The sequence below is a fragment of the Enhydra lutris genome, unplaced genomic scaffold, assembly GCF_002288905.1.
Source record: "Enhydra lutris kenyoni isolate GAN:26980312 unplaced genomic scaffold, ASM228890v2 scaffoldscaffold16, whole genome shotgun sequence".
Classification (NCBI taxonomy): domain Eukaryota; kingdom Metazoa; phylum Chordata; class Mammalia; order Carnivora; family Mustelidae; genus Enhydra; species Enhydra lutris.
The window spans coordinates 7,784,819-7,798,321 of record NW_019154100.1 but is presented as its reverse complement, the minus strand read 5'-3'; the positions used below and the strand labels follow the sequence as shown (position 1 = coordinate 7,798,321).

At 41.6% G+C, this 13,503-nt stretch overlaps 1 protein-coding gene across 4 annotated transcripts in view; it reads right to left on the bottom strand.

Moving 5' to 3' along the window:
- LOC111147261 (dynein cytoplasmic 1 intermediate chain 1) overlaps positions 1-13,503 on the bottom strand; it is a 268,219-nt gene that overhangs the window by 23,060 nt on the left and 231,656 nt on the right. The gene's annotated exons all lie outside the window — the stretch shown is intronic.

Sequence of the window (13,503 nt, the reverse complement as noted above, 5' to 3'; positions counted from 1 at the left end):
CACCAGAAATAAAATGTAATTGGACTTCATGAATTATTCATTCCATCTGGCTTGTCTTATTCTAATTTCTGCATAATGGCTTTACTAATCCCTGATCAATTAATGTAAAATGAAATTTAAATGATAATGAAAGCCCTAGAGATAAAAGAAATTAAGTATTCTTATATCCTCTGACAGAAATCTAAACAATGGGAGTTTTTTCCACAATGTCTTTTTCATCCAGTCAGCTGTCTGTATTCTCTTCGTGGGTTCGACTAAATGCCTGTGCAGGCCAGAGTAATAAGATCAAAAAATATAACACAGAATATGAACAGTCAAATCCTCCATGCATGGAATGTGCAAAGAATGTATCTGTAGGTAACAGCTCCAAATATTAGAGTAGAACTCCCAAAGTGTACTGCTAGCAAAGGTAAAATGCACAGAATGGACGTGCTGAAATCGAAGTGAGAAAAATCAGTGAGAGGACAAAAACCTAGAGCAAAGATTTGTGAAGGGAGTATTCTCTTGCTTTGACGTTGCTCCAAACAGAACACAATTATGATACTAGTAAAGCCACACAGATTTGAGATGGGCCCCTGCGCACAAGGGAGGGTAGGTAGCAGATGCCGGAGATGTGTTTTATTTGCAAAAAGTATCTAATGGGGGAGTAATTTGAAAAAGGACATATGGTATTGGGACCTCAAAAAAGAATTCAGTGGACATTAGCCTTATAGTTTTTTATTTTAATATTCTATAACTCTTATGCCAGGATGTTTGTTATAAACCATGCCTTCAGTGTGGTTTCGAGGTAAAATTATTTGCCCAGTTGCTATTTATGGAGCATTTCTCTCATGCTTTGGACTCAGTGATTCAAAGCACCTTGTCTGGAGAATCTGAATATCCCGTGAAACCCTAAAGTGGCAACAATTGTATCATTATTCCTTACTGGGATGGAGTAGCTGGTCCTTCACTGACCACTTGTGAATATTAAATTGTAACTCTTGAGTAAAAGACTATCTCTGCCCCCAAATACTTGATTTTATAGCTGGCTAGTCACTATTTGTTAAAGGATATGAGTGACACATTTTTCTTCAAGTCAAAGGGTAGAAAACACATGCTTTAAAAAGTTGGTTCTCTCACTCTCCTCTCTCAGTAACCCAGCTGACAGTAAAACTGAGCATATGGAGGTCTAGATGGAGACCCACACACATCCAGACGTATATGAGACATGTACCCTATTATCCACAGTCCTTATTTTGATCAATCATAAAACCACCCAACCTTAAACATTTACTAGGATGCTGATACTATTTGATACATTAGTTCTCCCAAGAAATTATCCTGTTAATCTCTACTTTGCTTCTTTCTTTTTTTTTTTCTTTTAGTTGCTGTTTCTGTGAGGAACTTGGTCAAAATTATCATGTATACTGGAGACTTCATTTTTTCAACATGTGGAAATAACAGCCATTGTTCATGTTACCAAAATCCAATTTTCTCATTTAGCAGGATTGTGTTGAAATGTTATTACTGTCTAGGTTTCCCTCCAACTTCCTCATCATCCCCAATCTTCCAGATTGAACCTCCCATTGTAAAAATCACTAGTACGTTTTTCTGGGTTATAGTATGTACATGTTTAGGGGAAGAAAGAAGGGCTTATGTTTCCAAAGGCTTTGTTTTAACCTTGATAAATTCATAGGCTGGGAAAGTCTTGGTCAGGACTGAACCCACTGTCAGAATACCAAGTGGACTGACAGCGAGGAACCACTAGTTCCCGAGTATTAACATTATAAGCTCTAGGCATAAGCTAGTGCCCCTCTTCCATCCTTAAGCCATACTATTTTGAATAGTAATTGTACTTTTTTTTTTTTTGAGAAAAGGTTTTTTTTTTTTTATTTGGGGCTCAAAGGTTAATCTGAAAACCCCATTAAAAATCTGGCAGTGGGGATGAAGGAGGGCACTTGTGACAATGTGTGGTAGAGCTGGATCCCGGGGCTGTACGCCTGAAACTTACAGAGCACTGTAGGTGAACCAGCTGGAAGGAAAAGAAAAACTTTAAAATGTTTAGCCTCAAATGTTTACTATAAAACAGTTTCCAGTAGATAAATATATCATGAAATATTAATATCCTCATAAAATATGTCAAAAGCATCGGGGTCTGAAGATTCAGTTTTTGAAGTTCGAAACGTAAGTGTTTGGATCCCCGGCGTTGTCCTAGCTGGCTAGAGCATACCTGCTGATTTTAGAATAGCACAAGTTTCGAGAAGATGCAGAGGGCGGGGGCAGTTTCGACTGATGATCCTTGAGGAGGCTCCTGTCATATCAGTTGTGTCTCCTAATGCTACAGAAGCTGAGTGACTTAAATATTCACTCTGCAAAGTACACAAGACCATTTCGTAAACTCAGTAACTCAGCATGTTACTGCAGCAAGAGTCTTTCAAAACCATCGGATTTCAGGAGACACAAGCCTCTTGGCCCGCGTCGCTTCCTTTCCTAGTGGCGCGCTGGGAAGGGGCCCGCTGCTTGAGAAGAAAGACGGGGAGAAGTGCACGACCACCCACGTACTTCGTGTGGGACACGTGCCAATGAGACAAAGCCACGACACCCAGTGCTTTTGACAAGTTTCCCAGGCCGTGCCCCAAAACCCCAAAATATCCAGACGCAGCTTGGCTTGACCCGAGTGCCCTGATTCTCAAACAGCACAGAGATGCGGCGACCGGTCACCTCCCAGCCAGACGCGAAGGGCAGGAAGGGGGAATTGTTGAGCCTTTGCTGTGCCTGACTCTACACACACGTTGTCTAATTTAATCCGCATAAAATCATGGTAAGGTAGACGGTATTTACAGGAAAGAAAATTATAGTTCAGGAAACTTAGGTAGCTTTCCCGAGGCCACGGGCGTTGATAAGTGGTGGAGCTGGATTTGGTTCTATGGGTTTCCTAGCTGTTAAGTACGACCTTCTGTTTGATGGACCCACGCGGTCCTCTATGAAACACAGAAATGGTCTTTGGTCTTAACAGCAAACACAACAACTCTGTTACCTGTTGTTTCATTCAATCCAACTGATATTCGCTAAGCATGCGCTGTGTTGTGTAGCTTGTAGGAAGGAGTAAAAAATATCACAGAATGTTTATTTCGTCTCCTGAATTGATCATTAACCATCCTGAAGACATTACGCATATGATTCCAGGCATCTTTAGCCGCTCATGACGCTCACAGAGATCTTTCTCTCCAAAAGAAAAGAAAAGGACTGGGATGGGAATGGCCCTTTGGTCGGCAGGGTTTATCAGCAGGCCATGAATTAGAGAGTTTCATAAAGTGATGCTAGGAGGCCGAGATCTGGTTTCTAGTTCACCGAATGTCTACATAGCTTTGAAGGAGGCTGCAGTGACATGAGATGACAGAAGAAGGAACACAGGACGCACGGGCCAGGAAAGGCAACAGGAGAAAGCAGACACAGACTATGGATGGTGGTAAATTCAACCTAACATCGTGGACTTTAGTTTTTTCATCTATAAGATGGAAGGTGGGAGAAACTGGCTTCGAAGAGTTCCCACCGGCTTTCCGGGACTCTGCTCTGGGATAAAGATCGAATGGAATAAAGTTTGTGAAAGTTTTTTTGTTTTGTTTTGTTTTGTTTTTACAAAGAGTTGTTCAAAAATAAGAGTTATAATTAGAGCCATCTTCCTTGAGGTTCTGCGAAATTCAGAGCAGTGACTTTAAAACATTTTACTTCATAAAAATATACATCTAAAAATGTACCAGGATGGCTTTTGGTGAGAAATTGAAAATCATGTAAGGAATGACAGACCTCTTATTTGACCAACTAAAGGAGGGATAAAGGATATTAAATTGACATGAAAGTAGCAGGTAGTGAACTCTGTTCCAAAGTGAAACTGTATGACATCCATCAGCGTTTTACAATAAAGATGTGATCTCTTGATTTGAGCTTCGATTTTATAAATATACTTCTGACAATGACTAGAACTATGTAGTTTTCTGATCAGTTAACTATGAAGCGATTTCATGAAAGATGAACTTCTATTTCTGATGTCAGATATATATCAAAGCCACATTTAGGAAACATGATGTTTTATTTTTTTCTATGTTATGTATTTTCCTCTCATCAGAATCTCTAGGCATTCTCAATAGGGTTTGGAATTTTGAAGGTTGGTGAATAGGAAGATTTATGTTAAAATGCCTCCTAACACCTCCAAACACTGTGGTTCTTGAGGTCGCATTTGCCTCTAATGATTAGCTTTCAAAGGAGATTTAGTAGAAATGCTTACCCAAACCAGGAAAATTTCTTTTGGAGTGGAGGGGATGTGGGGAAGGAGCAGGGATAATACATAGGTAGGTGGGGAAGGGGCCAGAAAACTAACAGTAGAATGTCTATATTTTATTCTGAAATAAGAAGAAAACAAATTGGGATCTTACCTTGAAACTATATCCTGTTGGGAAAAAAACGGTGACCAAAATACTAAACAATGAGTAAGAAGAAAATGTTGTCATGTGGGTTCCTATGAAGTAATTAAAATAAATAGCCAGCCAGTTCTTCCAGGAAACATTAAAATGTGAGACCACAATATCACTTTTAAAAAAAACCACCAAAGGACCCCAAAACTTCAGGCTCACACAAAAATGGATGCCTCTACCATAAAAAGAAAGTGCTTAAACAAACAAACAAACCAAAACTCACAAACCAAACCAAACCAAACCAAAAAAACCAACTCTCTTGGCCAAAAAGAGGTGTTGTGAATTTGGTACTATCATTAGAAAACATTACTTGCAACTTAATTTGGGATCCTTCTAAAGCACGAGGTATCCTGCATTTCACCTTCATTTCTATGCCTCATATTAAAAACAATACAGACTGGACCTCAGTGATTCCTTTGCCTGTTTCCATCGTGATCAGAAATCCAAAATTAGACATAAAGAGTTTGGATGAACTATTCTCAACAACACCCAGATAGTGGGTCGGCTTGTTGTCCTTATGCACTAACCAAAACTATGTAAGGACCTTCATTTGAATTAGTAAACTTAAAGTAATTACAAAGAAGTTTCTAGAAATCCAGGAATGTAGCATTTGACTCTCTATAAATGTGGAAGTTTGGCTAAATAAGTACTGAAGCCACATAAAAGGTGTTCTTTGTTGCACTACCTTCCTCTCCTCATTTGCATGGAAGAAGCCTCCTAATCCAGGAGGCGCCACCAATGAAGAAGGTAATTATCCATATAAAAGAATGTATACATATTCGCAGGTTTTGACTAGTATTTGAGTGTTTAAAGCCATAATAAAAACTACCAGCTTTGCCTAATTCATAAAAGGACTATTCCACACCCCCCACGCCCCCACCCCTCCCGCACTGGCTTGATTTTTATGAATATCAGCTCCACCTAATGGTTCTTCTTTAAAATGGGCATTTTAGTAGCACAGGTCTGTACAGAATCCAGGTGCAAACACTGAAACGGACTAGGAGGCTCTAAAATTGCTGTCTGAGCTCATCTTAGCTGCTCTGGCCCTTTTGGTATGGTCTGCCTTCCTGTTTGTGTTGCGGCAGGCAGAGGGGTCACTGGATGGCCAGAGCAGGAGGGGTTGCGTTGGTTCCGTGGTACGACTGAGGTGGCTTGTTCTCTGGACTGGGGACTCTCTCTCTGGACTGACATTCTCTCTCTGAAGGGCCACACAGCTGTAGGAGGCAAACAATTCAACAGAACCCCTTGGGTGGCTGCTGTGCCAATTCTATTTCACTGTGGCCCAGTGGTTTCATGTCCAACAGGACAGCAGTTAGAGAAAGAAGCATTCAGCGACGGGAAAGAAAGGCCAGGTTGCTTAGAGACTGTATTTGAGGTGGGAAGGAAAGACGCTGGTATCAAGAATGAGGGCGTGTAGAGGGATGATGAGGGGTTGGACCTAGAAGCAGCTAGACGTGTGGCTGTATCCTTGCCTTGAAGACTTGGAAAGTTGGAAGAATGTGTGCAAAAAGTGGTATCTGCAGGCACGGCTGTGTTTATTCATTTATTGCCTATTTAATGTCAAACTCTAGCTGACTTTTACTTGGAAGAATCTAGCGGTCAGATTAAGTGGCAGAACGTCTCCTCGCTGATGCTGAAGCTGTCAGCCTCCACTCTGGCATCTGGCTTACAGATTGTCTTACCAGTATAAATAAACTGCTCCGTATCTCTGTATGTGTAATTCTTAAAGATTTAAAACATAGAAAATTATAAACCTAGATGCATGCATTACACCTTGATTCACAAAGTGTTTAGTTTTTTAAATTGCCAGGTAAACATTTGCTGGTCCCCAGAGCTAATTTGACATTAGTGGTCTCACTACACTTAGTAAATAGACATTTTGACCAATTTCATTTTTTGTTCTAGAGGTCATATACCCAAATACCCAGATTTGTGGGTTTAAAATCTAATGGTAAAATGATTTAAAATTTTTTAAAGATTTCATTTATTTATTTGAGAGAGAGAGAGTGAGAGAGAGAGAATGAGCATGAGTCAGTTGGGGGAGGGCAGAGGGAAAGGGAGAAGCGACTCCCGCTGCACAGGGAGCTCCATGCAGGACTTGATCCCAGGACCCTGAGATCACAACCTGAACCAAAGGCAGATGCTTAACTGACTGAGCCACCCAGGTGCCCCCAAATTATTAAATTTTTTATTCTACTTCTTGCATCATATATATGGTTGATCATATATATAACCTATATCTATATCCCTCAATCTATCTCTATATATACATCAAGAACACATTTTCAAAGGGTCAAGGCAGGTTTTTTGTAGGTCTGCACTCCTATGTCTCCTGGTATTAAATGTAATACCTTTTTATATTAAACCTAATACTAGTATAGCTGGTATTTAAATTTATTTCAATCATGGAAAAACCAAAAAGGAGAATCCTGCATAGCAGAAATTCAAAATATGCTGTTTATATGTAGAACACATTATGTTTCCTATTTTGCAACAGATTTGGTTACTTTATTATGTTACACCTAAGCCAAAATGAAATGAATCTTTTCAATAAGCAAATAGAAGCTAAATGTGAGGCCAAGAGATTCAGGACATTACACATGGCTGCGGGAAAATAACCCACATGAATTAGGAGCCCTGGACAAACGGCAAGGTTAAGGGGCCACATGAAGCTGGCCAAGATGGACCCATACCGGTGTGGTCCAAAAACCATCACTTTGGGTGGTAAAAATGAATTTTGATTTCCGTTCCAACATCAGACATACAATGTAGGTTAGATCAGAAGGTGGGGGTGGAGACATTGTTGAGTCTCATAACCATGAAGACACGGTGCCTGCTATTGGTATCCCTCATTCTCTCTTTAATATAATTTCCTTAGAAGGAAAAGGTGGGGAAGACAACTTGTGAAAAGGAAAGGCAAATGATTTCACTCTGGTTAAAAGAGCCAAAGAAAATATCCACAGCCCTTACTTCTTGCACAATGGGAAAGCCCAGTCAGTTGGGTGAAGGAGTCTCAAAAATGTTTGTACTTATATGGATTATTCTCATCTTCTGTATAAATAGCAGCTCCAGGTATGTGTTGGTGGGTGAATGTGGGGAAGGGGGGGAGCGGGTAGGGGGTAAGAGGACAGGAAGTATGAACACAGGCTCCGTCTGGCTATGACTTGATGATCACATTCTTGTGGTTTCTTTCAAAGTTAAAGTATTCTCCCTGGGTGAGCTTAAAAAAGGAACCCCTCTTCCTCCTCATCCTCCAACTCCTGCCCCCGTCCTCCCCCACAGAAAGAAAAAGAAAGAAAGAAAGAAACAAAGAAAGAAACAAAGAAAGGAAGAAAGAGAATTTGATGACTAGCACACATAGTTTTATTGAAAGCCAATCTTAATGTCTGCTATCTTGTGTTCAGAAAGGAGGGGAAGGGGGAGTGAAAATGAGAATGAGGGGAGAAAAGTAAGTCAGACACCACCTGAATGCTGTGTTTATCAGAAAGGCAGCCAGCGGGGCTTTGGGGTTGAGGGGAAAAAAAAATGCGCTCTGTCATCCGGTAAGTGTTACTGGCAGTGAACTACTGAGTTAATCTTCTTTCCCATTTTAAGTGTTATGCGTAGATACTGTGGTAGCAGAAACTTTAACTTGTGATTTTTATTGTGTTCTTTCTCTGATATTTGAACATCGAACAGACTGCTAGCAGAAGTAAATATGCTCAAGGCCCTTTGTTAGAATTATGTAATTTTAAATGTTTTCATCTCGGTTTAAAATAATCTAACCCATTTTGATAGAGTAGGTTATTTTGCTTAGGACATCTAAAAGTATTAGCTTAACAACAGTGAATTATTAAGGACCTACTGTATGGCTTTCTACTTTGGGCAATCAGTAGGAGAAATACATGCTCTAACTCTGTTCTCAAGGACACACAATCCAGGTAGGATGATGAAAATTATGCAATAAAAGGAGAAGGATACAGTTTATTTGGAGGTCTGTTTTCTCATTTTGTCCCAGAAGCAGCTACAGTGTCTTACAAATTAAATGTCTGCAAAATTAAAAATAAACACACGGCAGAGGCAGATAGGATAGACAACGTTTCCTAAAGCTGATTATTACAGTCAGGGCCCTGAAACAGCCCTAAATTTCCTGACAACTAAGGCAAAACATGTTGTATCACAAGAAGGTATGTGAATTTCATCATCTGAAGCAAGAAAGATTATAAATTCCTCCTCAAAGACACATTTTGGGGAAAAACTCAGGGAGGAATTTACCATGTCTGTGAATCCCTGGAAAAGAGACTGGCTTTCTGTCTTGTTTATACCAAAGAAAGAGAACAAGTAGGTAGCCAGGTGTGAAATTCTGTGGTACAGCTATTCGGTGCCAGAGGAATTTGGGGATTCGGGGGGAGTGGGTGTTGGTGGTTACCATGGTCTGATGTGGTCAAGGAAGGTATTATCTAGGACAGGTGATGGAACCCGCTCGAAAGATGCCTAGACTTTGACAGATGGGAAGGAAGCCCCTCAAGGAGGGGAAAGCAAAACATGCAAAGACCTGGCTGTGAGAACCAGCACGGGATTCCCAGATGGAAGGGAAGCCGGGAAGTGGGGACGGCCTGGAGGACTCGGAGAGTTTGTCCTGAGGAATAACAGGAAAGGATTCTGGTTTGTTTAGGGCGGGGCTGGGGCCATGTTATGAATGGTCTTAAGTACAGAGTTCAGACTTTTTGATGCAGTGAGCTTCTTACTTCTTAAACAGGGATTGACAAATGTGCAGAGCATGGAAACTTTGCATGAACAGTTGCAGACGTGCCCACGTTTGTGTGTTTCAGCTCTTCTGGTGGGGACAGCTAAATGATGATCATTAATTGAGCAGGAAGAAGAAACACAGTAGGGGAGGAAGATCTAGTTTTATATATATGTATATATTTTATATATATATTATATGTATATAATATATTTTATATATATATTATATACATATAATATATATATATATTTTCCCCCCTTGTTTTTCCTTTAAACATGGTGCATTTGAGTCTCTGGAGAAGACACTCAGGTTAAGCTGGCAGTGGAAATGTAGGTCTGGGATTGTAAGGGAGGGCAGGCTTGAAGTTCATGGCCAGGAAGCATCCCTGAGAGATGCTGAGAGAGGAGAGGAGAGAGTGGAGAGGAAGGAGAAAAACAAGACTGTGATAGAAATTTCGAGAAACTGGGTTAAGGAAGTGAAGGGAAAAAACCAGAGGAGAGGTCTACAGCAAGCCAAGAGGCGTAACGGGGGCTGGAGAGGCCACAAGAATGAGAGGTGGAGAGAGCGATGTAAGGATGAGTACTCACATTTAGCAAGCTGGGGCTTACTGATGGCCTCAGAGAGACAGAAGCGTCAAAAGACTAATTGGGTTTGTTAGGAGGCGGGGGTTGGGATCTGTGGCTGTGGTCGATGTGGATGCACATTGGAGCTCACCCATCCATCGAATCATGAACCACCAATCTCTAAGAGGACCCTACCATCACTGCTATTTTTGTTCAGGGCTGCCTCTTTTTTTTTTTTTTTTCTCTCAAGTTCGACCCACTTGCCATTAGATGTAACATCCTTGACATTTTGGACGCTTTCTCATGTGGATTAATATCTTGAGCACCTGGCACCAAGCCTGGCAAATAGGAGGTAGACAAGATGCCTTGAAAGGATGTGATGAAGCAGGAAGCTTCTAGGTGCAGCATCATTTCTGCCTGACACTTAGGAGCAGAGCCTTGAACTTTCTTCTGGTTCTTTGCACTTGCAATTCATTCTTGGTCTCCTCAGGGCTGAACTTTTTTTTTTAAGATTTTATTTATTTATTTATTTGACAGAGAGAGAGATCACAAGTAGGCAGAGAGGCAGGCAAGAGAGAAGGAGGGGAAGCAGGCTCCCCGCTGAGCAGAGAGCCCGATGCGGGGCTCGATCCCAGGACCCTGAGATCATGACCTGAGCCCAAGGCAGGGGCTTAACCCACTGAGACAACCAGGCAGCCCCACCCCCGATTGATTTTTGATTCAGCCTTCTCCTTGGGCTACCTCTTATTTGTCCAGCATGCTCCTTTGGTTCAGAATCTTTCCTGTCAATCGGGTACCTTGAAACCTATGACAAAAGTTATGCTTCCCGGTCATGGCAAAGATTTCAACATGTTTGTACACCAGGGGCAAGGAACCAAGAGCAGGGCACTCTTTTGAGGAGCAAAAGTGATATGAAAAGTAGTAATAAAACATAGGCTATTTACTGGTGACTTGGACAGTAGAAAATCTAGCCAGAAATTTCCTCTGTATTTTTAGGAAAAAGGTGTTGGGAATTAAATGTCAGATGAATGATGAATTTTATTTCTTCAAAAACAAACAAAACTTATCCTTGGATTGAAAGCATCAGTATGTACCTGAGAGGCTTGGTAACATACACATTTCAGTTGGGGGATGTGTGTGTGTGTGCGTGTGTGTGTGAGAAAGAGAACAGACAGACAGACAGAAACACACACACACACACATACAGACATACTTTTCTATGGAATATTCTTATTCTTGTATATTTATTTGTCCAGAGAAGACCAGTGATGCCCAGAAATAGGAGAATGGTGTGTTGTGAAAAAGCCTAAATCCAGTTAGCACCACACAGCAACTTGATATCCTGTACCAGTTAGTAAATATTTCCTGACCATGGTGACAACGGTGAAATGGGTCTTTGGATTCAGCATCAACAAAGTCACTTCTTACATTAACTACATCACACCAACTGTTCCTGCTACTTTCCCTCAACATCTGCTACCCCTGGGAGTCAACCTTGGGTGGACTGGAGCTCTTCAAACACTGAGGGGTGTGCGTGTGCGTGTGTGTGTGTATGTGTGTGTGTGTGTGTGTGTATGAAAGGATCTCATGGGACGTTCATTATTGTTAACTTTTTTGGTCCATAACCAAGGTCAACTATGATCATGAAATGTCCTTAGCTCTTATTATGGGCTGCACTGTGTCAGCACCAAAATTCATATGTTGACGTTCTAACACTCCAGTAACTCAGAATGTGACTGTATGTAGTGAGATGGTCTTTAAAGGGGGAATTAAGGTTAAATGAGGTCACAGGGTGGGCCCTCATCCAAGGTAACCAGAGTCGTTATGAGACAAAGAGATGAGGACACAGTACAGAGGAAGACCATGTGAAGGCACAAGAAGACCCCACCTGCAAGCCAAGGACCTCGGAAGAAACCAACTCTGCCAATACCTGATCTTGGACTTCTAACTGCCAGAACTCTGAGGAAATAAATTGCTGTTGCTTTAGCCACTCAGTCTGTGGTACTTTGTCATGGCAGCCTTAGCAAGCTAATAGAGTTCTCAAATGAAAAGGAACATCTCTTTTTTCTTGGCCTCTAACACACACGTCTTACTGCCCCTTCCACTAAGGGGGCCTGTACTGGATGTAAAAATATGCCCCCCTCTGGATACAGCAGGGCCTCTGTTCTATTTCTCATTTAGCTTTAAACCATACCCAGAGTTTTACAACAGTGTTGAGACAATGGAAGCAGGTGAGGATGGGGAATGGAAAGCTATGTGACATTCAGTCCCATCCCAAAACAAATGGGCCACACCATTGCAGGTATGGAACTAAACAGGAACCCGAAATTTTAGCTATGTTCAATTCGATCAGTCACTTCAGCCTAAAGACAGCTCTTCTGCCCACACACACCTCCCCCCCACCCACCGAAACAGAAGTCTTCTGTGCTCGAGATGAGAGTTTATTTTGGTTTAATTTTGTCACCTTCTGCCAGCTCAGGCTTGGCCTCCCTTTCTTTTAGGAAAGGTAGTCAGAGGGTGAGATAGGCGGTGGGGTCAGAGGGCAGGAAAAGGCAAGGCAAGCAGGCGGGGCAGATGGAACATGACAAAGTTCCCAAAGCTCCCCCCACCTCATCTGGGGGTTGGGGTTGACCTTGAACCTAGAGCAGCCAGGCACCTGCCCAGCTCTCCTTTATCAGCCTCCTTAAAGGCTAGTTACTGCTGACTGGATTCCTGAGGCTGGAAAAATTTCAAAGAATTTTTGAATACATCTCTACAGTTCTCTTCTTCTAACAATAGGATCTATCAAACAGCGAGGAAAAGGCTCTGTTTAAAAGCACAGACAGGAAATCAGCACAATGTGTTTGATTGCTAAAGTGACTAATTTATTTTTACACAGTATTAATGATGCTACAATAACCAATATCCATAGCCTGGTTTTGACAGTTTATTGCAAGGGTTCTCATTGTTTGAAAAAGAAGAACAAGGAGAAAAAAAGAAAGTACGAAAGAAAGAGAGTGTTTTATTTTGCTACATTTCCATTTGTTAACAAAACTCCTCATAAGCAAAACCAGAGGTCATTAGCAAACAACCAAAACATGCCTGTCTCCCGAAGAACACAACTTCCTTCATCATATAAAATACAGCTCTGCTGAAAACCCAAATCATGACAAATCTTTAACATGAAAAATTCAGTGCAGACTTGAAACCACCTGACTTTACTTCGGGTTTGTGTTCCTTAAAATTACCTAGAAAAAACCATAATCTTCTTTTCGAGCGGCTGGACAGGGGCCAGGGCCCTGGCTCCAGAGGCAAAGGGCAAAACTAAAAATCACGTCTGAAGAGACAGCCCCACCCTCTCTCCCAAGTCCACTTGGCCCCGTGACAAGAAGTGAGGTCTACAGCACATTCATCCTCGGCCTGGGTTTTCTGGCCCAGACTCAAGACTCTTAGGACAAACAAAAATAAAATCCAAAATGTTATCACCCGCGCCTTTCGAAGTCAGACGGGCTTAAGTGATCGTTCTGCATACACGGTGAGTAGCTCACATTTGCCGTACAATAGGGAACCCAGAGAGCAGAATTGAGATGTAGCTTTGTTTAGGAGAAGGATCCTTGGCTGAGAGTTGAAATTCCAAAGTGATTTTTGGTAATAATCGTGGGAGGTGTCTACATATGTGTACATGTGCACACGTGTGAGAGAGAGAGAAATTTCTACAGCAAACAAAAGCCTTTGAGAGTGAAAGATAGGAATGGGGACTCCACCGTGGAGGCCCGTTTGC